Here is a 22415-nt window from a genome sequence, read left to right as displayed (position 1 = left end):
CCATGGCAAGTTCATAGTAGGGTCTTTGCATTTGCTTTTTCTAAGTCAGTAGCTATCCCCTATGTAGAGGTGATAGATAATTTGGTGAATGTAAAGGTGCTTAAAATCAGGGTAGCAATGCTTTTTACCTGATGGATTCAGCACTAGCATAATTTCATGCACTCTCCATTTGGAAGCACCGCTTTTGCATAGAAATTGTTGTAACAATTTGTCCATTAGTATGTCTACTCATGGCTTATTAAGTGGCTGGGGCATTAGGGTCCAAGCTTCCTTTGCCAGGATTTTCCTCTGCTTCTCCACATGCAGTTTAGGGAAATGGGAGGACAGATGTTTCCAAAGTGTTGCAAGAGTTTCATGATGCCTCCGCTGCAGAAAACAGAAAAAAAAAAGGTGTAAAAAGATGATGTAAAGTAGTTGGGAGATGAGATACGTGACAAAAACGTGTAAATAAGGAAGCTGAGAAACAAGTGAATTCAGCTGCTAAGCACTACACAAAGGTCAGCTTGCTCCCTGCCACCACCTGCAGGGGCCCCAGCGCTCTCCTCCCCTTTCGGCTCTGCTCCCTGGACCTCTCCTGTAGCCTTGCTTGGATACTGGGACCAGGACAGGCTGATTGGGCTCACCATTGCAGGGCTGCCCCCAGTGGACCAGACACTGTTGTGGTGCACATAGTGTCTGGAGCACATGCAGGGTTTTTTACTGCAGAAAGGTGTGAAGCACACTTGGACAAAGGTCTTGGGCTCCCTCAGACATTTTTGCAGCACCGGGGACAGAGACCATCCTGGCCACCCATCCCATCTGCGTACCCCACTCTTGCCAACATGGTCTGTGACCAATGGGGGCTGTTCTGTGGCTCTGGGAGTTCTGCTGGTCAGCAGCTCACTCAGAGCTGGGCACAGCATCACCTGCTGAAGCACCCAACAGTGCCAGTGGGAATTTCAGTCATGCTGAGAAGCTTTGTAGGAGACAGACAAAATTACCCACATTGACCTCTTCACATCTCTGCTCTGTTGGTAGCAGCCTCTAACCCTACTCTCCTGCCCCCAGACTGGAGATGGCACAATAAGAAGTGCCTGTGTCCTGGTTTACAGCCAGGTGTTTCAGCTTAAAGCACTGAAGAAAGTGGGTCTGGGATAATATAGCAGTGTGATAAAGGGAGGTAAGCCATGGAGCAAGGTCTGTGCTTGGGAGAGGTAATACTGTGGGGTTGGGTTTTTTAAGTGATGTCAGCATTTGAGATCCCTTGGACCTGTGTTTTGGTTAAGCCCACAAGAAAATAAGAGTTCATTTGAGTTTACCCTGGAAACCTGGCTGCTGTCTCAGAGGCACAAACGCTCCTGGAGACAGCCTGCTCTTGCAATTCATGTATTCTGTGAAGCAAAAAGAAAAACATATTGGCCAGGGTTCAAGCACCTTTCTTGGTTGTCTTGGTGATAAGTGCCTGATAAAAGTTCAAGGTCTTTGCTTGCTTGTATAGAATAAAAGCAGCTTTGCTTAAGTTACTGCTGGCATCCATGGTCTTCCAGAGGGTGCTGATCTGCTGTTCCCAGTGTCTGGGCTGTTCTTGGTGAGTGAGACAATGTTATGTTGTGTGGGTTGTAGTTTGTCTTGTGTCAGAGGTGACTTTCAGTCTGGCATGCAGCAGTGGCTGGGTCATGGTAAACATTTGCAGTGAGCTGGATGCTCCCTCTGAGGGGTTGGGGCTTTGTGGAAGGAGTATGGATGGTGGCACAAGCCCCCTGCAGCTGGCAGCCTGCTGCAATGTCCCTGGAAGCAAGGCAAAGGTGGCTGCTGTATTAGCACAATCATTAGATTTCAGAGTTGACAGCACGTGGGGATGTAAAGGCAAGGGAAGCCTCCTTGGCACTGCCACTCCCAGTGTTTTGCTGTCTGGGGAAGAAGGGACTGGTTCTCTGATGCTTGGTTTGTGCTGAGAGACTTGAGTGTGTTTGAGGGCAGGTTATTTTAGCAGAAGTGTGAGGATGGTGGTGGGTGGAGAGGTGAGGCGAGGTCAGAGCAGTAGGATATGACATTCAGGTTTTCTCTCAGGGCTCCAGGGAGCTGAAGCAGATGTCAGAAGCTGAACTCCTTGAGTCACCTGCAGTGGTGAGGATGGAGCTGCATTCCCTCTGCTGCCTTCAGCCTCCTGCTCTCGATCCCCAGCTCCATCTGCCTGACACCATGGGCAGCTTCCCAAAGCTGGAACCTCAACTGCCTTCATTTCTGCACAGGCCAGTTAGTCATTTCCCACTTATAAACAAACATTTTGGAGACACCAGAGAAACTCAGTCAGCAAGAGGACAAAGTTCTGTTGCTTTTAAAGTAGTTCATTCACCAGTGAGTTTTACTGCCCAGCAGCTCAGCCACCACTGAACTGAAAGATACAGGAAACAGGAAAATGTGCTTCTGGAGCAGACCAGACTTTCAATCATTGAGTTGACTTCAATTTAAAGTGTTGTAGTTGAGGTGCCTTTATTCTGAGATTTGTTTTAATCTGTCTTGAGACTTCTTCCTTATATGCAGAGATATTCCTGGGTTCCTCTGAGGACATTTGCATTGGCAGTGCAATGGAGATCTGAGGTGTGGTTGTTGCTGCAAACTAAAGTCAAACAATTCTCCTCAATCCTTGAAAAGAAGAGGAAGCTGCTCACCCATGTTTAACTGCTACCTGGCTTCTGCACTTTTCTAACCTTCATTTCCACTTGTGACCTGCCCATAGGTGTGTGCTCACACTTTCCTCCTGCTGACCCAGGCAGGGCATCGTGTACCTGCTGTGCAGTTCCACACTAACATGGTTCCTGAAAATCCAATGTGACTGAGGGCATGCACAGTTTGGAGGTGAATTATTGCCAAGTCTCCTGGAGCATTACGCAGCAGTGCTGGAAATGGCCCCAGGGATCAACACTCTTGCAAATGATCAGCCAGCCCCTTCCTCACAGAGGTCCTTATAGGAAAATGTTTGTCTAAAGTGGAAGACTGTTTTTCAAAAAAATCTCAGAGAGAGGGATAAATAATCAATAAGCAGTGGAAAGAGTTTAAATCAAATTTTAAATAGCATAGTGGACATTTTAATTGAGAGACTTATTCTTGTCTCATTAAAACAAAAAATCCAAACGTAATTATTTGCCTAAAAGCTGTATCACGAGGGGTGGATGCTGCCAGCCTGCAGGGCTGAGCCAGAGCTCCAGATCCCAGTGTTCCTGCTCTGTCCACAGGCTTTGGGCTGGCACAGGCACAGTGCTCCCTCCTGCTTGCCACCAGCCTGCTAAACACGCCTGCCTTGTGCTCAAGCTCAGCACAAGCTCGGTCAGGCACCTGATAAATCTAAACCAGACTGGAGTGCCTTTGGTTGCTCCAGATGGAGCTGCTGTCAATTTGTTTTTCTCGGCTCAGCAGTTTCCCCTGAGATCTCCATCATCAAATCGATGCTGGGTGTTGCCCTGTCCTGCCTCAGCTCCTTGTCCTGGGAGCTGTGTGTCCCCAGGCTGGCCCTCCTGGCCTGGGACACACCTGGCTGCTGTGAGAGGGGTGTGCCACTGTTACATAAGCCTTTGGGGTTTCCTCTGGTTTGCTGCACTTCATAAGGAGCCACAATTTTATATTTTCTGCTGGACTTCCCCCTCTGCAGTGACAGCCTGACTCTGTGTCTGTGAGGGGGTTCAAGTTTTACCTTTGGGTATTTCCAGTGACATTGGTCAGGCACAAAAATCCTGTGATCTGAAGGAATAATTTTGGCTGTCTTACACCAAATGTCAGATTCTTTCTGTCTTTTTACAAATTATTTTATTTTTTAGGACTCTTTTTCCTAAACTGCTTAAAGCTAGGGGAAAAAACTCCCAGAAACTGTAACAAAATCGGGACCACGATGCAAATCACCAGGGCTCTTCCCACGGGCATTTTGGCCAAAGTTGACTCGCGGTGCCTGTTCCAACTTGCGGCAGCCGCGAGTGCATCCGCAGCCAAAGGTTCCCCCCTGCAGCACAGTGACAGCTACTGCAGGTGCCCCATCAGCTGGAGCTCATTTATCCACGAGGACTTTTCCTGTTTTAAAAAAATTGAAGGGGAAAAAAAAAGGCATCTTGTGCTGCTAAAATCCAGAGAAAATTCTACTGACTTCAGCAAAAGCAGATGGGATTGTTAATGCCATGATGGAATTGGTAATTATTGGCACTACTTTTCCTTTGTGGGACCCAATCTGGGGAGTTTCTCAGGGAAATATGTTGGGCCACGGGTCATGCTATAATGACTATATCCTCGGGTCATAATTTTGCTCCTCACCCGTGATGAGGCATGAAGAAAAAAATGGGCTAAAATTTTATGTGGTTCAAGGGACAACTGAAAAAATTCATAGGGAAATGTGCTGAGGGACACTGAGGCAACACCACAGCCCAATGACAGGGCTAAGAATCAAACTGTTGGAGGTGATGGGGTTTTCTGGAGGAAAATTTCTGTTGATTCTCTGTTCTGGTAATACCTCCTCTTCTGGGTGCACCAGGGACTGATGGACCTTCCCATGATCCAGCCCCACCACTCTTATCTCATGAGCATCTGTGCCTGTGCTTGCCAAAGCTTTTGGGCTTGTTGCTGCTTCAGGCTCTAGCCAAATTTAGGCAAATGCGACTAAATGTGCTACACAGAGTTCACAGATGAAAGGCACTTTCCAACTTTACCTGGTTAGATCCTTTCCTAAAGGAAAACAACTCCTGAAAAACGTGCTGGTATTGTGCATCACCTACACCAAGAGCATCCACATAAGTATATATTGACCTGCCCCATTTTAGGGATGCAGTGTGGCTTGGCCAGCAGTTGGCAGAGGCTCATAAAGCAGTTGGGGTGCTTTGTTCCCCTCCTACATGCTCACACAGACCCCCTGAGCTCTTAGCTGGCTGCTGGCACAGCCCTCAGTGTAGCACAGACTGTGTTTTCTCATGTGAAATTCAATAAATTCAGCATTTTCAGGACCTCAGTATAATCAGGGTTTTCAATCTTCTCCTTCATTGCCTTCTAATATACCCTCCTAACAATTAACTCTGTGTGTTGGGAGAAGGCCAAATGCAGGGTAAAAGACTTCGTTTTTCTTTCCCATAATTAAATGTCGTGTTCGCTGCTGTCTTTCCCACTCGATTAAGTGTCCGTGTATGGTCTAAAATGCTCTTTGGTGAATTAGCATAAAGTCTGTCAGGATTTCAACCAACATTCTCCCTCCCACTGCATCTGTGCAGCTCACAAAGGGCAGTGTTGGCTGGTGGTGGGAGCCTGGAGATGGGTTTACTGCAACCCTGAAAAAGCAACTTGCAAACCTCTCCCCAGACTCCCTCCATGCTGCAGGCCAATTGGGGCAGCTAGCTGATTAGTGTCTTTTTGTAGAATTACGTTTAAAGACAAATTGGAGAAATATTCCCAAAGCTGGACTCTGGCAACATCTTCAGCACTGCATGTGATGGCAGAAAATATAATTGGTTGTCAGTGACTAATAGATGTGTGAGTTATGGGCTGGGAGGTGAAATAGCAACTTTCCACCAGTTCAGGAGAGCTGGAAGTGAGATGATAACTGGGATCTTCAGTATAAGATGAGCAGTGTGGTTATCCTGGTTGGTAGCCCTGTCCCAGGGAATGACCACTTTCCCCAAAATGCATTCCCTGGAGTCAGTGCACTTTTTGTCTCATTCCCCAGGGCTGCCCTGTGCCACCCAGTCCCAGAGTCTGGGAGTTCCAGACTGAGGTGACACATCTCAGGTGGCACATCTGCACATATTTTAAATACCTCCAGGAACAGTGACTCCACCACTTCCCTGGGCAGCCTGTTCTGTGCAGCACTTTCCCTGGGCAGCTTGATCACCATTTCAGTGAAGAAATTTTTCCTCACATCCAAACTAAACCTCCTGTCACAACCTGAAGATGTTTTCTTTTGTCCCATTGCTTGTTTCTTTAATTTTCATAATTCTGCAATCTTCACAACTTCTGGTTTGTTACCAAGTCCAGAAGCAGTCTCTGGTATGGGAGGATGGGTCATTATAAGTTGGGAAAAGACTTAGTGGTGAGGGGACCAGAGCTGGCAGATACACCTGGAATGTGACTGTGAGTCCCAAGCCCTCCTTGTCCACCTCTGCTCCCTGAGAAGGGATTACACTGGGTGGGATCTCACACTCCTGCTGTTTCCTCAACTCCTCCTGCAGTTCTCTCCGTGTCCTTTGAATAAACAGCTGCAGAAAGGGAGCCTTTGTTTCCAGAAACGTTGGGGGAATGGCTCGTGGTGGTACAGATAACCCTGCCTGTTGAGGAGAGGCTGCAATACAACTGGGAGGGTACACAATGAATTATTCACCAGCTGTTTCCTCTCCTTTCAAGACATTTTCTGTAAAAACAGGGGCTGGAAGTGGTGCATGCGAGATATGCAATCAACAACGCAGAAGGAGTTTGAGCTTTTGGCTTGCTGGGTACTCAGACCATCCCTCACAAGGAACTGGCTTGTGCAAATCTGTGTCTGGACCTCCATGATGTTTGACTGCAGGTGGCCCATAAATGTGTTTTCTTTTTCTCTGAATGCCTGCTGAAGACCTGAAAATCTGATTTACAGAAGTGCCAGGTGCCTGCAGCTTTGATAGATGTTGGTAGGAGTGACGCTTTAAACACACAGAGAAGGGCACAGTGCCCTGCACCCCCATGACTGGGCTCCTGGGGCTTTCTGCTTGGGGCCCTGGCTGTTTGCAGCCTCTCCTTTGCCTGGCCCCATCCCTAAGGAGGGGACAATGACAGCCCCTCCCTCCTTGGGCTGCAGATAGAGGAGATGCTCTCACCTTGGTGAGCACTGGGCTGCATTGGTGAGGTGTGGTGGAAAAAAGCCCATGAGAAAAAATACAGATCCCCATGTCTGAGTCCAGCACTGGGAAAAAGCAATTGCCTAGGATGTGAATAAAAGGCATTGCTAGTTTTTTTTTTTTCTTCAACCTGGCTATTCAAACTGCCATGAAAAATATGTCAGTTCTTTTGTTTTATAACCTCTTACAAGTTCTCAATTTTAGCCTCCACTCCCCAGAGCCCATAAAGTAAATGGGTAGAAACACCATAAAAATGAACAAAATCCCAAACCATAGCTAGTTCATATTCTGAGTAGGTCATTAAATGTATATTAAGGAAAATCTCTCATCTTACATAAATATGTAATTGTTTATAAATCTGTAACTAATTTTAAGCTATTTGAAACAGCCTTATAGTAGAATGACCTTCTAGAAATTGAAGGGGGTGCCAGATGACTGCACTAAAGGACAAGAACAGATTAGATGTGAAATACCTCTGTTTTAATGTATTTGAAAAATTTTTCCCAAAAAAATTACAGGTTAAAAAAGAGGTAAAACTGTTCATTTATTTAATGTTTTTGGCTTTAAGTAGTAAGAATATTTTCTCCCTAGGAGGTCAGCACCCTGCCATACTCAGGAACTGAGGACTTAACCAGGAATCACCTGGTGAGGCCACCTTCCTCTCCTGCTGTCACTTTTTAGCAGTGGGTGCTCAGCCTGCTTTCTGTCATCACCTCCACCTCTACAGGGCAACAGCACAGACAGAGAGAGGTTATTGGGAAAGGACAGTATCTCCTTGTACTGCCTTGCCTATTTGTATAAGAGCTATCTCAGAGCTGGAAAACAGTCTAATGTGCCTGCAGTTCCAAGGGGAACACATGGCAGGAGAAACAGAGGAGTGGACATGAAAACAAATAGACACACACATTGTGTTTCTGTTCCTCGTGCTGGATATTGATGCACAGTGCATTGAACACCTGGCCTGTGCAGCCAAATCCCATCTGATCCCCTGGGCGTGGATGCACGGGATGAGAAGTGCTTCCCAGTCTGCTGGGTCACATGCAGGGAAGGTCTGGGCATCAAGGCCAGCAATTTCCCAACCCTAGCCAGATCCTATTCCAAGAAAATGAGAGCAAGGTTAAGTTCTGCACCCTCCTTCAGCACTGTCCCCAGCTGAGGAGCATCCCTCACAGGTGCCCTCCTGCTCCCAAGTGTCCCTTTGTCATGAAACCAGAGCATGACTCCAGGCTTTCCTCACTCTGCCTGGGGAGAGAGGAAATGGGATTCTGTCTCCTAAGGGAAGGTGGAAACAGCTGAGTTGGTAAGAAGAAAATACATCCCTGTTCCATCAGTGCCTGGGCTCCAGCAGTGACTCCCTCTCTAAGTGCTTTGGAGGGGAGTTAAAACATTGCTGCTGCTTTGGTGGAGACTGAGCTGGCCCCAGAGGGGCTGAGCCTGTGCTGCTGCTCCGGGTGGGTGCAGATGACAACCCACATGATTACATTCCCAGCAGCGGGTACACTGAAGTGCTGCCAGATGATGACACCTCACACGGTCCCAGGGATGCTTTTAGATTCATCTATTAATAGCTCCCTGTGTTTTCACTTCTGGAAACATAAATATGTATCCCCAAATGCTCCTGATTGTCACATGCCTGGAAGTTGGTAAATTGGTGACTGATTTCAGATCTGTCCAATGTAAGGCTCTGTGATTGATCAGCATGTCCTGAGCCGTCCTCGCCTCACTCCTGTGCCAAAATCCTGGGAGCCTGTGCTCATCACAGTGACAGGCTGGGAACAATCTGAGCAGGAAATCTGCAGGAGCTGGGTCAGTCCTGCATAACTTCAGCTGATTTGAATGTGAATTACACTCTTTTAGGCCAGGCCTGGAATTTGCCCCTGGCATGGGCTGGCTTCTCTGCAGCTTCACTAAACCAGTTGTTTTTGACCCAAAATGCTGTCCGGGGAAAAGAGCTGAGCAAAAGCAAATTGTGGTGCCAGCCTCAGCTGTGACTTTGCCTATGAAAAATGTAACTAATACAAGCTATTCTTACTTCTTGTGATCTTAGATTTTAACTTTTTTTTAGATATTGCAGTAGTTAATGATTGCATACAAATGTGTGTGCATGGGATGAAAACACATAAACTCCCACCCATGAACACACACTCTAAAATACTGGCTGATTCAAGCATAAGTGTTTTGTTTCTGAATTTAGACTTCCTCCAGATTCAGTAATTTTGGAGTGGAGATTTTGTCACACTACTGCTGAGATGCTCAATGCAAATGCTGGGTTTGATCTGGCTGCTGACAGTTTCTTGGGTGATTTGTGTTCTGGGCTTTGTCACATGGTTCCCTCTCTGAACCCAAAAGTCTCTCTGGGCTCTGGACTAGCTGAGCTGCTGGTTTTGGGATACCTGGGTATGTTGGCAGGGCTCACCCCAGATTGGAGATCAGCATTTCCACCTTCCCAAAAGGTCACTTTGTAGCATCTTTTTTCACTGTTGAGTGACTAAATTGAAGTGTTCAACCTCGTGGCAGCCCAGGAGGGACATCAGTGACCCCACTGATGGGAACATGTGTGCACAGGTGTGTTTAAGACCAAGTACAGTGAAATGTCTATCAAGAAGATATTTCCAGGTGATGACAAATTCATTCTGCTAGACAAGAGCCAACCTGAATCATCTACAGCTGGTGGGACAATGTCCCTGTGCCCAGCACTGCCTCTCCATCCTCTGGCAACATGAAAATCACCCAGGGTGAGCTGCTGCCTCATGGACCTGCCAGCTTCAGATATCACCCTGAGCCATTATCTGATACAAATGCAGCTATTCCTGGGATCAAAGAAAGCCACCTGCATTGAAAAGGACTCATCCAGAGCTTTGACTCTGTGCCCCCTGCCCCCGGCAGGAGAGCCACCTCAGGAGTGACAGAGGACACAGCTATGCCCTGCAGAGGTCATGCTTCACTCCAGGTGGAAATGGCATTTCTGGGCACCCTCTGGCCTCTTTTAAAAGTCCTAAGAATTTAAAGTCCCACATTTGGCTAAGGTAAAACAATTTGCAATTCTAGTCACTCACATGAGAATTATTTTAGGATAAAGAGCAGAGGCATTTGCAGTCTGGTGAGACACTCCTCACAAGTATTAATTTGGTCTTGTTGCTGGGGGGACTTTCTGGAGAAAGAAATGATGAGGAGAAAAAAAAAAGAAAAAAGGAAAGCAGAGAAGGAAACTGGAAAGTGAAGGTCATGTTTTCCCTGTCTGGAGATGGTCTTTACCAATGGTGGTGAACTGTCCTTGTCTAGATCTCCATGCCTGGGCACAGAAGGGGAAAGAACAGCAGTTTGGGCCCTAAAAATGCAGAAATAGGAGGGTGATATTTTGCTTTCTTGCTGCTCACAGGGAGTCACTCAAAAACCTACTGCAGTGCAGAGCAAAAAGTGCAGAGCAAAATGTGGCCATAGTGATCCAACTGCTTATTGAGCTGGGGAGGGCCTGAAGTCAACTAATTTGGTAGCAGCCTGTTTGTGTAGTGTAATCCCATGTTAGCCTTGAAAATGCTAAATCAGGAGTGAAATCAAGATTTTTCTCACTACTGGATTTAGTTTAGCCTTTCCAAATGGGATAATGCAGCAGAATGCTGCCTTTATTTGAGCTGTTATATTTAATCCCATTTTATTTCCTTGTTTATTTTGAGTAGCCAAGGACTTTCCAATAGAATATCTTTGTGCTCTGCAGGCTGCTTAGAGCAGGTCATATTAACAAGCTGTGGATAATGTTTCAGAGAGCATCCCAGAAAGCAGAGGCTGTGCCTCAAACCCAGGCTGCAAAACCCCTGGGCTATCCAACATCAGGCTTCCCATTTCAGCACTGGTTTTCCCCAGCAGGACTGAGGCTGTAGGAAACAAGCCAGCAGTGAGATTACTGCATGGCTGGGCTCTGCTTTAAGGGACAGGAACCTCCATTAAAGGGCCAGTGCAAGCTGTGGGGCACAGTGTGCACTGTGCTGAACTGAGAGGCACTGGTCTGGAGGCTGCTGGTACACAGAAACACTGGGAGATGATGTACCCTAGTGTTTAGTCCCTGTGTGCAAAGGCTGTCACAGGATGCATGACTCATACTCCATGGCCTTAAACTGCTTTTGTTGAGGTTGCTGGCCCAGATGGCCTGGGAAAGGCTGGCCAGGAGAGCTCCCATGGAGGGCAGTCCATGCACAACCCCATCCTCAGTGGGGCTGTGTGGGGGCCTGAATATATGTTGTATTGTAAGACCTGTGTGGGTCCGACTTGCTCCAAACGAGCTGCAGCTGCAGGGTCCTTAGTTGGGCAGCAGCTGTAGCTCGTGAAGGTAACTGAAATAAATAGGGGTGGGTCGAGAGCCCAGGAGGAGCCCCTGAGAAGACAGGAAGGACTGTGCTGTAGAGAATGGAGAAGAGCCCCAGCAGAGAGGCAAGAACAACACTGCAGCAAAGATTACAACAGGGCTGGAGGGAGCTCCTGGGGCAGGGCAGCAGGCTCAGGGGCCACAACCTCCCTTGCCTGCCTCAATCCATGAGCACCTTCTTCCCGTTGGTGGGAGAAAGGCATGAGAACATTGGGAGGACTTTTTTGGGAATCATTTGCTATGGGGTTTGCCTTTCCTTGCCCCTGGTTTCCACCAGCAGGGTTTGGGATAAGTGGTAGCAATGAGGTGTGTTCCTCTGACAGAGGCATCCTGTGGGCAGTGTTGTGGAATCCAATCTGGTTTTTTTTCCCCTTGTGGCACAGATATTGATTTACCTGCTTTTTTCCTGCCTATCAGCAGCTCAATCCAGCTGTGTCTTACACTGAACTCTTGCTTGAAGTCTTTGAATTTTCTTCAACATTCAGTCACAGATCTGAGTGTGCTGATAACTGATTACAGATTCCAAGGACTCTTCCATGCAGTCTTCTCTGTCCGTTGTGAAACAGAGAGGTATGACAGAGAAGGAAATCAAGTAAGTGACAGTGTCAGAGCTGATCACAAACTGAATGAATCAGCAAACATGCAGTTTTCAGTTACTTATTTTTGATAGACCATTTAAATCTTCAGGGCTGAATTTTTCAGTTTCTCTTGGGTGCTTAAATCCCATGCAATACTTTGCAAATATTGATTTCCACCTCATGTGTAAAAACAATGAGATGAATAATTTTAGCACAGATGGCTCTTGTAATACTGTTCTGGTTCCAAATATTCAAGGATCCTTTTAGAACCCTGGGTCCTCATTCCTGGTATTTGAAAGCTAATGTTTGACTCTTTTTTTCTTAAATTCTATTCCATCTCTCAACTTCAAGGTTATAATTTTGCCCTAGAAAGGCTGAGGAAAATGAAGAAATTGGAAGACACTCTCAAATACATAGTTTTTGAGATAATTGGTGATTTTTACATTAGATAATTTGAGCCTCTATAATTTGTGGAATCACAGTTGATAATGTCAAAAAAAGGTATTCAAGATAAGGTCCTTTCAAACAAATAGTATGTAAGGAGCTGACCAATATTAAAACCTCTTGAAAAAACCCTGTGACACAAAGAAAAGTAGATGGTGTGAATGCAACCCAGCATGGTTTCTGCCTGGTTCCACCTGATGCTGGGCAGAGAGACTGAAGCCCAGAGCATCTCACTTACCCCAACCCCTTGGTTCACCATGGCTGCCCAAATACCCACAAAAACCCCCTTGGGTGATGAACTCCTCACCAGGTGGGTGGTTAAATCTTTCATTTAGACGTCAAAAAGCCCCAACAACCTACAGCTTCTAAGGACTGGCCTTCAGGTGGTTGCTGTTAGCTACTCATGCTGGATATAGAGGGCACTTAGAAGCTGGAAGGTTTGGATTGGCAATCCCGAAGAGGAGATGTTGGTTTTGGGTATCAATCTTTGCTGGAATGTTCAGCACCAGTCTTGGGATTTGGGCTGGAGGGAAGCTTGTTTTGTTAAGCTTTCTGCTAGGGTCTGAGCAGTGCCTGCAGGAACCTTTTTCTGCCTTGGAAGATGAAGGTGGGCTCTGGCTTCCCTGAAGGATGTAAGAGCTGGGCTGGAGGCCAATGACGCTTGTGTGTGTTTTGGAGGATGGAGAATTGCAGAGCCTGTGCAATGCATAGGGGTTGGAAAGCCCTGGTAACCTGATGCTAGCAAGTTCAGTGTGGGATCTCTCTGATATGGGAGAACAGACCTGTCCAAGTTGCTCAGAGCTGGGGCTTAAGGAGCAGGAGAGCTCAGGGTGGGCAGTTGGCAGCGTGAGGAAGGCACTTTTGCAGACAGATGCCCTTGGGGATGTGTCCCAGAGGTCTCTCACAATGACTGGTCAGTGCTTTTAGGAGTTGTTTCTGTGCTGATTCAAAGACTCCCTGGACAAAGTAATTTTTACTCTCAGAAGTATCATCTTGCTGCTTCAGATGTGTCGCTTTTAGGCTGATTTGTGGCTGGGACTGACCCTTCCAACAGCAACTGAACATTAACAGCTGAAGGCTTAACAGTAATATGCTTAGTGTAATAAGATCAATTATATTAAATGCCTGATTAAGAGCCCTGGGGACTGGAATCCTTCCTCTGCAGAGCACCAGTGAGTGCCCTGGCACCAGTGGGTGAGGCTTCCCCTCCTCCAGAAGCTGTGTGTTCTACACTTCAGTGTTATGTCCAGCCTGCTTTTAGGTGTAAATAGACATTTTTTTCCTGTTCCTACCACTCTTTACTCCTGGTGCAGGTTGCATCAGGGACTCCTCTGATGTGGGTTTCTGCCCTTTGAGCTGGATGGCCATCACTGAGTTGCTTCATCCTTGCTGGGAAACAGGATCTAACTGAGGGCACTTCTGAAGTGGGACTTGGGGCACAGCCCTTGGCACCTGAGCAGCTGTGCTCATATGGGGAGCAGTGCTGCAAAGCACCTGTGCATAGCAAAATTAGTTTTACATGCAATAATGCTGGGTGCAAAGAGCTTCAGAAAGGGGGAACCAGCTCAGGGCAAGTTGGAAATGAATATGCTTCTACTTCTAGCAGCTCAGCCTTCACATTCCCAGACAAAACATGAATTTCAAGTTGATGATATAGTCTACTAAATGTCTTCAGCTCTCTACTCAATATATTAGAGACACACACCAGAAATTTAGAAGAGAATTGAATCTGATTATTAAACCCGTGATTCCTCAGAGGGAAATTTTCTCAACTTGTCTGATTCTCCAAGGAGATGGTATTCCCAAAGAACTAATTTTGTAACTAATGATCATATTAAATAAGGCTCTGTCAGAGGCTTAGAAGACCTAACTTGGCACCAGTTGAATGCATATGGAATTTGTCATCAGTCATAATGAAAAAAAAATTGTTTGAAACTTTTTCATTGAAAGTGCATTTTTTTTTGCTGAAAGTGCACTTAGAACTAAAACCTCTGTTCTTCTCAGTCTGTGAGGTGAGTAAACGATCATGTCCTCTGAAACCCATATCAAAGGGGATGCTCTACCTTTCTATGGTGTTTTCCTTTTATTTAAAGCCCTTTTACAAAAACCAATGGAAGTTGTTATGACGTGAGAGGTAGAAAAGTTGCCAAATGTCTTGGAAACACAGGCAGCTACTTCTGGGAAAGTGGATAGCTAAGGGCTAACAGGAAGGCAACTGCCTGCTTCCAAATTTAGATTCAATGTCCCAAAAACAATAAATCTGCTGAATTTCATCTCTGTCTCTTCAGGACTCTTAAAAATCTTGTGCTTGAGATGCTGTGTCTCAGGACTTTTGAAGGTAAGTTCTGTCCCCATTTGGCTCTAGCAGAATGGCTGAGCAGATCAGGGATTATTTATCCTTTATTATTTGCATATGTTGTAAAATATAGTAATTTTTCAATATGTTCAGCCCTGGGCAATGGAGGAGCATGCAGAGCACTGCAGCTCTGACCTGAGTTAAGTGAAGGAGTTGGAAAGAAAGGACTGGGGGAGGAAGGGTGCAGATGGGGAGACGTTGGTGCTGTTCCTCCCCTGGATGGACTTGCCTGAGGGGGAAGAAGGTTCTTTGTTTTCCCCCTCACTCAGCAAGAGCAGTGCTGGCCCAGCAGTGGGGACCATTGTGTGACTGAAATAAGCTATTGCTGGGTGATGGGAGGATCTGGATGGATGTGTGAGTAAAGGATAGGAATAAAACTGGAAGAGTGGGGAAGAGAAAGATCTGACTAATGGGCCTATGTGTGAGAGGCATGTGAAATGTCCTGGAGAGCCCAAGAGTATATCCTCACCAAAGGTGAGTGATCAGCTGCATCCCACTGCCCAGCTAAAGGACATTGTGCACTTTAGCCCAGTGTCTTTCACAGCATCTGACCCTAGTTTTCAGGGGAAACCTGAGTGCTGTTTGCCTCCATGATTCTTCTCTCACCAGGGACTGAGTGTTACCCACTGACCCAGGCTTGGAGGAAAAGAATTTCTTGTGCACTGACCTCCTTTTCCTTTTCTTTCTTGCTTGGTCTCAAATAGAAAATGCACCAGGATCTCATCTGCATGGCTTTTATATCTGAATCATGGATGCAAGGAATACAGACAGAGAAATTAAACCCAAAAAGCAGCTATGTGCCTGACCCTCATTGATTGTTGGTGAAACTCCTTCATGGAGGGCTGTCAGCTAATGGGAGGGTATGAACCTTCCTGGTTGAGATGGATCAAGAGAGGGAGAAGACTTTGCTTTGTATATGGGTCCCTGCCTTCATGCCGTGCTGGGGTGCAGCAGTGTGACCTGTATCCCAACCAGGTGATGCTGCCAGGAGACATGAGGATCCACATGCTCCCACCCACAAACCTTTCCTTGCCTAGTGGCTGATGATGCCCAGAATCACCCCAGGAAGAGTGTGGAGGATGCCTTTATTGGGAGTGGGTTTGTGAGTGTCCAAGAGTGACATAGTCCCTGCAGCATCCGAGCCTGGATGAGCTTCTCCTCAGCAAATGCTCCAGCTGGATGACTCGGCGGTGCAGTCATGCAGTGGCAGCTGTCCAACCCTGCAAACCACAGAGCAACAGAAACTTTAGACACAAGTTGCTGGATAGCACTTGAGGAGGGGCTGCAAGAGGCCCAAAGTAGTCTGGTTGGGCCATCTTTCCAAGGATAACTGGGACAATATTCTGGCCCAGAGTGGCCTCGAGCTCCCGGTGTGACTGTTGGCATCCTGGGGTGGGTGAATGCTTCTATGGAGTAGAGGTGCAGGACTGTCTGTGCTGACCTGTAAACCAAAAATAGCAATTTTTTTTACCTTTAACTATTTTTAGGTGGAGGAGTGGTTTGAAAGTTCAATTCTCCTCTCATTTGTGCTGGTTTTCTATCAAGCCCAGTCAAGAGTCTGGCTTGTTCCTTGGAGTTGATGTAATGAGCAGGCCAGGTCTTGCACTGATCCTCCCTTACTGGATTTGAAGTCAGGTTGCCAAGGAAAACCAACCCCTTGGGAAGTTGGGCAGTTTTCATAGCAGTTAGTGATGCCTCTTGGATTTTTGTGTCTTCCTGGGAAGCTTCTCTTGTGGCTCTGTCCTGTAGGAGCTGGTAAGGATTCACACTGAAATCACTGCTGGGAAAAAGGGCTGCTCCAGCCTCCCGCAGGCTTTGTGGGTGCCTGTGCCCGAGGACTGAACCATAGCCTCTTTGCCACCTCCCCGCTGTGCTGCCCTCCTTTGGAAGGGATGAACTGCTGTCCTGATAGTTCACAGGTCCTGCAAGATGCTCTGAAATCCTGTTCTAAGGGGTATAATCCATCCCTCTCTCCTCAGTAATGCCGCGGCAGGCTGGGAGGCTGGGGCAGCTTGGAGCCATTGCTTTGTTCCCATCGCTTTGAACCCACCACCCCGGCTAAATAGTTGGAGTATTCCCCTCTCAAAAAGCACCTGCACTTTAGAGTTCAGTAACTGCCAGCTTAAAATCCCTCCTGGGCAGAGGGACATCTCCTGCTGCTTTTTCACCCGGAGTGCAGCAGCCTTTGATAGCCGAGACTCCAGGCCTGAGTGTGAGGGAAACCAAACGCTTTGTGGAATGTCCTGGCCTTGTCCTGTGGGATGGCTAGGAGCTGCACCATGGCTCGCTGCTTTTCAGGGCAGCGAGCACTTGGCTGTGTATTTTTCACTGCACGGCCGGGGGCTTCGTCCTCCCGCGGCCCCGCACTGTGGGCCCCGCTGCTGGGCCCGGCTGTTCCCAGAGAGCCAGAGAGCGGCTCCGCATGCCAGGGAGGAGCCTGGCTGGGGGCTGATCGGCTGGATTTTTTTTTTTTTTTTTTAATGTTCATTTCCCCAGTCCTTGCAGCCGCTGCTGAAGGCTTTTTGTGTCTCCAGCTCCACTAGAGGGCAATGTGATCTGTGTGGGGGCCGGGAGCGGCGCGGCTGCACCTCGGGGTGCGATGGCCCGGCCGGGGGCCGAGTGAGGGCTCGGTCACCCCTGAATGGGACCCCAGTGCTGGGGCCTGAGCATCTCCTGTTCGCTGCCAGCCCAGGGCAGAGACTGGACGGGCCGGACAGTCAGTGAATGCCACCGAAAAGGGGGTAAAGCCCCCGGCCATCTCAGCCGGGCACTGCTGAGATGGCAAAGCCAAGGCGTGGGAGGGATGACACGTACGAGCACGTTCCTGCTGCGGGCGAAGGAGCCTGGCCTGGGCACATCGCCTTGAGGAGATGTCAGGGATGATTGTTCTGTGCTTGGAGCACAGGCCAGTGTGGTGGGAGGTGAGGCTGTCACAAATTGTCTGTACTCCCTGGAGTGGGGGGAGGTGGGTGCAGGGAGCCCTTTGTTTTCATAGGGTCTGGGAGATTGTGTTTATTCAATATATTGAAGATAATAGGGGATCCGTTTCCTTTCCTGGTCTGGGTAAGGTTTGTTATAATATCACTCTGTTTTGAGACAGTGTGTGATGCAGTGTGGCTTCTCCTGGGAGTCCTGAGTTTCTTTTTTCATTTTTGGTTTTTGAATATGGTGGTTATATGATTATCTGTGCTTCCTCACACATGATCAGGCACAACAGAACGAGCAGGAGTGGGCCCAGACTGAAATGGAGGCAGGGGAAAGCTGCAAACCAGTGATGAGACTGAGTGTGGGGTAGAGAGCTGGCTGAGGAGGGGTGGGTGGCTGGGTTCCTTCACTGAGGAAAAGCTCCAGGCTTTGCCAGAAGTGAGGTCAGCGTTGGCAAGCAGCTGTGGCAGCTGGCCAGCAGCTGTGAGGTGTAGCTATGAAGTGCACTCACCTTTGGATATGGGTTGTTGGATCCAAGCTGATTGCTCCCGTGGCCCTTCCTCTGCAGAGGGTCATTCTCCTCCAGGCCAAATGCTGATCCAACTGTTACAGTGGCTGAACAACACATTCCTTGTCTTTAGGAAAAAAAAAGAGAGGAAGAAGATGACCTGAGGGAGTCTAGACCTACTCTAAATGTGGATTTGGGGTTTAAGGCCAAGCCTTCTTAAAAGGTTCAGGGGGATGTGCTTTGTTAGCAGACTAATGCCCCAACAGTGACTCTTGGCATTCTTGCTGCTCTGCCTACCCTGCTTTAGGCTGCCCATGCTGGGCTAGTCATTGTCCCCAGGGAAGGCTCTGGAGCAGCATGAACCATGCTGGAGGGGCTGTGGGACCTTACCATGGCTCTTGGTGGCCAAAAAGCTCTTGAGCCTAGGGTGGCCCTGACTCTGCCCTAAGCTGGCTTCTGGAGTAGGCATAGCCAGGACTACAGGCTCCCCATGGGGGAGACAACACCACAGCAACCGCCTGCCCTGCTGGAAATTGTACCTGTTAAATTTAGCATGGAACCTGCTGCAAGGTGGCATGTCAATAAAAAATATGAATTGCTGACTCTGACACTCCCACGCATGAAAACTGACCTTGGGAGATGATAAAATGCAGCTGTACTGAGGAGTGACCTAATGAAATTTGACTTTAGTTATTCTAGGCTTTCTTCAGCTTTTGATAGCTGTTTGCACTGCACTAACACTGTTGTGGCTATCTTCTTCTCCTGCCAAACACCTTGGGCTTGGGCATGTGGGACTTGGTGACCCCTTCCAGAAGGCTGTGAAGAAAGCAAAATTAATTCCAGCTCAGTACATCATGTCATTTTGTTTTTCTTTTGTGGTTTATTTTTCTTTAATTTCATCTGCTCCAAATTTGGTTACGCAGAAATTTCCGCTTCAACCCAATCTGTGAGCTTTTGACAGACAGGCTTATTTAAGACCTACAGCTGGAAGAAGTTTTTGCCGTTGGCACATTATCTACAGCCACAAACAGGGACAGGACACCCAAAATCAGTGCCGTGAGCTGTTTATTTCAAACATCAGTATCAGTACATTGTTAGGACAATGGAGACAACAGATGTGAACAGCTCCCTGATTCAAATGGAATGCCAAGGAAACACAACGTTACAGCATAGCATAAAGCCATCTCAGTCCAAGTTTCAGCCAGTCCCACACAGAGCAACAACATATTGACAATAATTCTATCCAATCGTATGAAACACACGTAACTGTAGTTAAGACAATAGAGACTTATTCTTTAACACAATGGCTTGTTTATGAGAGACAAAGCCCAGAGACTCATTCATATTAACCTTCTAAAGATATACATTAAATAAACTTGTTGCAACCTAAAAGGGCAAATCACAGAGGTCTATTGTTCTATTTCTCACATCTGCTCTACAGCTTGGAAAACTTTTTCTGCTGCATTAGCACTGTTCACAAATCTGCTGTCTGAGTTGAGGCCTGTCTTTTTTACCACTTTCTCAAAACCCTCTAATTTTATGGATCCCAACAACTCCCCCTCTCTGTTGACCCAAAAAGAAACCTCCATACTCATGTCATTTGCTACTTGTGTTTCACGGCCCTACTATAAAATTTCTGCTTACTATCTGCTGGAGGCCTATTCTTGCTGATCCTAAGCATTGCTATGTTACAGCACAGCAACTTGATTCTGTGAAGGCCCAGTCAGTGAAAGAGATATGAATCACGTCTGACAATAGTTACAAGTCATTGTTCAAAAAACTCTTGTCGATTCCAGGGTCTTAATTCAAAACCCTCCTCCATTTCTGCACTGTCGCCTAGCATTTCCGTGAGATTTCAAACACTCTCTGTGCTTCTACTTCCTAATTCTCTCTCTTGTATGACAAAAACTTCTTGGACCATTTTATTCATCATTTGCTGCACACACTGAAGTATGCAGGGCATTACTATCAATATCACTACCAGAACACCCAATACATAAAGACCTATCTTGCAAAGTTGCCTTAGCCAAGGTGCAAAGCTCCATTCTTGAAACAAATCATCCAGCCAGGAACCACCATCTTCTTTAATTTGAGCTGTCAAATCTTCAGTTTTTGTATGCTTTTGTGAATGGATTCAGAATGATTGGACAAATTCATACAGCACAGTCCTTTGAATTCCTCACAACCATGCCCTTGTGCCAGTAAAAGAAAATCAATTGCTGCTCTATTTTGAAGGGTAGCATGTCTAACACTGTAAATGTTGGTTAACATATCACTGATTGCAGAGGATGTGGCATTAGCTTGTTTGCTCAGCTAGCATCCAGCTCTATCTGTTTCAGTGCCACTGCTGAAGCCAATTGGGGTAAAAATATACCTGCTGAAACCCTTCTGGCAGCATTCCAAGGCCTGAAATCACTCTGACAGTTCTCCTCATAATGAGAAACAGCTCTCGTTCTCCTTTGTTTATTTTTCATGACCGCCTTGGCAGTGGGTGCAATTATAGTGAGCATCCCAATGCTACAAGGGCCACCTTCAAGGTGTGCTGGAATGCCTTGCCAGGCTCTGTCTCCACAAATGAACCAATACCCCTTCGGCAATTGGCGTGGATATTGATCCGTCTCAGGAAGCACATCCCAACTGTTTGAAACATTACACCAAAACCTCAAATTTCTGCATGCAAAATAATGAGTAGTAACATTGTACTTTGGAGGATCACCTTTTTGCCAAGCACTAGCTATGAAGGTAAAGCAAAAATCCATTGTTAAAGAGCCAAGGATTTCTAATTCTTGGGGTTCAGATGCTGCCCTGGGAAGATTTTTGGACCAAACGTTCCAATTCAATGAGGGATTGTTTCCATTGTCAATTTCACCCGGCTTATCATTGGATTGTTTTTTGACCAAAGGCGACTCTTTTACTGCCACACCAACTAGACAGGTTGAAAAAGGTTTTTCTGGTTCTGAATTAGACAAACATATAGTATCCGAGCCAGCTGCCTTGGCTAAGGTCACCCAAACATTTGTTTTTGGTAGTTCCACAGGCAAATCTGCACGACAAAAAACAATTAAAATCCACCAATACCAACATACAACTTGCAATCGCTCCATCATTTTCATTAGCTAAGTTTTGGCAGAATCCTTACATATATATCAATTTTTAAATTTTGTTCTCCACAAAAACAAAAACCTAAACTTTTGCCAAAACTCAGCTCTGTTAAACAAACATTTAACATACATTGACACACTCATAAATAACATTAACACAAAATCAGAGTTTGCAGGTTCCACCGATACAAAAAGAACGTCAGGCACAAGGAACGTCAGGCAAGCTGGGATCCCTCTGCTCGGCTCACATCTGTGTACTTGCTTCCTTGGCTCTGGACTCGTCAACATGTACTGGGATGTGATATGGTTTGACGTTTTGGCAGGGACCCATTTAATTCCAGCACCTGTAGAGACAGAAGCATACACTTTGCCGCAGGTTATAAATCAAAAATGACCTTCAATTTGTCCAGATTCAAAGGTCTAATTAAAACAGAAGGATCTTCATTCAGTTCTCCCTGTGTGTTATTTGAAAACCGCCGAAAGATTGGTGGATCAGGTTATGCAACCAAACGGTTTAGAAAATTTAAAACATAAAAAGCCTTGTTCAGCCTACCTTTCAGGAAGGGAAAGGAAACATTGAAATTTCAATGGGGAGCACTAGAGGAATCTTTGGTGCATGTCCCTGCACTTGATGGCATGCCATGCCTTTGCATGGCTTTGACTTTGCGGAAATTTTTTTTTCTTTTTTTGACTCTCCCTAGCATGTCCCTCATATGTTGCCCTCCAAGCACAGTGTTCCTCCTTGACTTTTTCCCCTGCTTTTGCAGCATCTGCCAACTGAGTTTTGGCCTGTTTTGGTCCTTTGCACTGCGCTGGATGGAATCCCGGTCCATTTCCTTGTAGTCCCAAAATTTCCAAAATTTTTTTTTTTCTCCTCCAATTGCAGTTCCTTGAGTGGGATCTCCATTCCAGAGCGTTTGTAAGTCCTTCTTTTGTGTTTTGGCCTTCAGCGGGGATCAATTTGGGCAAGCTTTTGTGCATGTCCCTGCACTTGATGGCATATGGCCTGCAATTGTATGTGCTTGACTCTGGCAATTTTTTTTTTTTTTTTTTTTTAAGTATCCATGCTATGTCCCTGATATTTTCCCTCCAAGTTGTGTCTTCCTCCTCGACTTTTTCCCCCTGCTTTTGCAACTTCTGTGAGCTTGGTTTGGGCATGTTTTGGTCCTTTGCACTGCAACTCACTTCCTCACAGACCATTTTTTGAAGAGACTAAATCTGCCGATTTTCGGGGTTTTTTTCAATTGCCTTTTATTTGATCCTATCTCCTTTCCAGAGTGTTTGTAAGCCTTTCTTTTCGGGGTCGCAAGATTCCGTTTCCCTTC

At 46.6% G+C, this 22415-nt stretch overlaps 1 long non-coding RNA gene across 1 annotated transcript; it reads left to right on the top strand.

The window, feature by feature from the left end:
- The first annotated feature begins 1439 nt into the window (after positions 1–1439).
- Positions 1440–21600, top strand: LOC141729323 (uncharacterized). Its single transcript, XR_012580678.1, has 3 exons — positions 1440–1567; positions 2050–14538; positions 15261–21600. It is a non-coding gene; the product is annotated as an uncharacterized LOC141729323 (long non-coding RNA).
- Positions 21601–22415: the final 815 nt, after the last annotated feature.

This window comes from Zonotrichia albicollis, chromosome 6, assembly GCF_047830755.1.
Source record: "Zonotrichia albicollis isolate bZonAlb1 chromosome 6, bZonAlb1.hap1, whole genome shotgun sequence".
In the NCBI taxonomy this organism is placed as follows: domain Eukaryota; kingdom Metazoa; phylum Chordata; class Aves; order Passeriformes; family Passerellidae; genus Zonotrichia; species Zonotrichia albicollis.
This window is presented reverse-complemented; position numbering and strand designations above follow the sequence as displayed.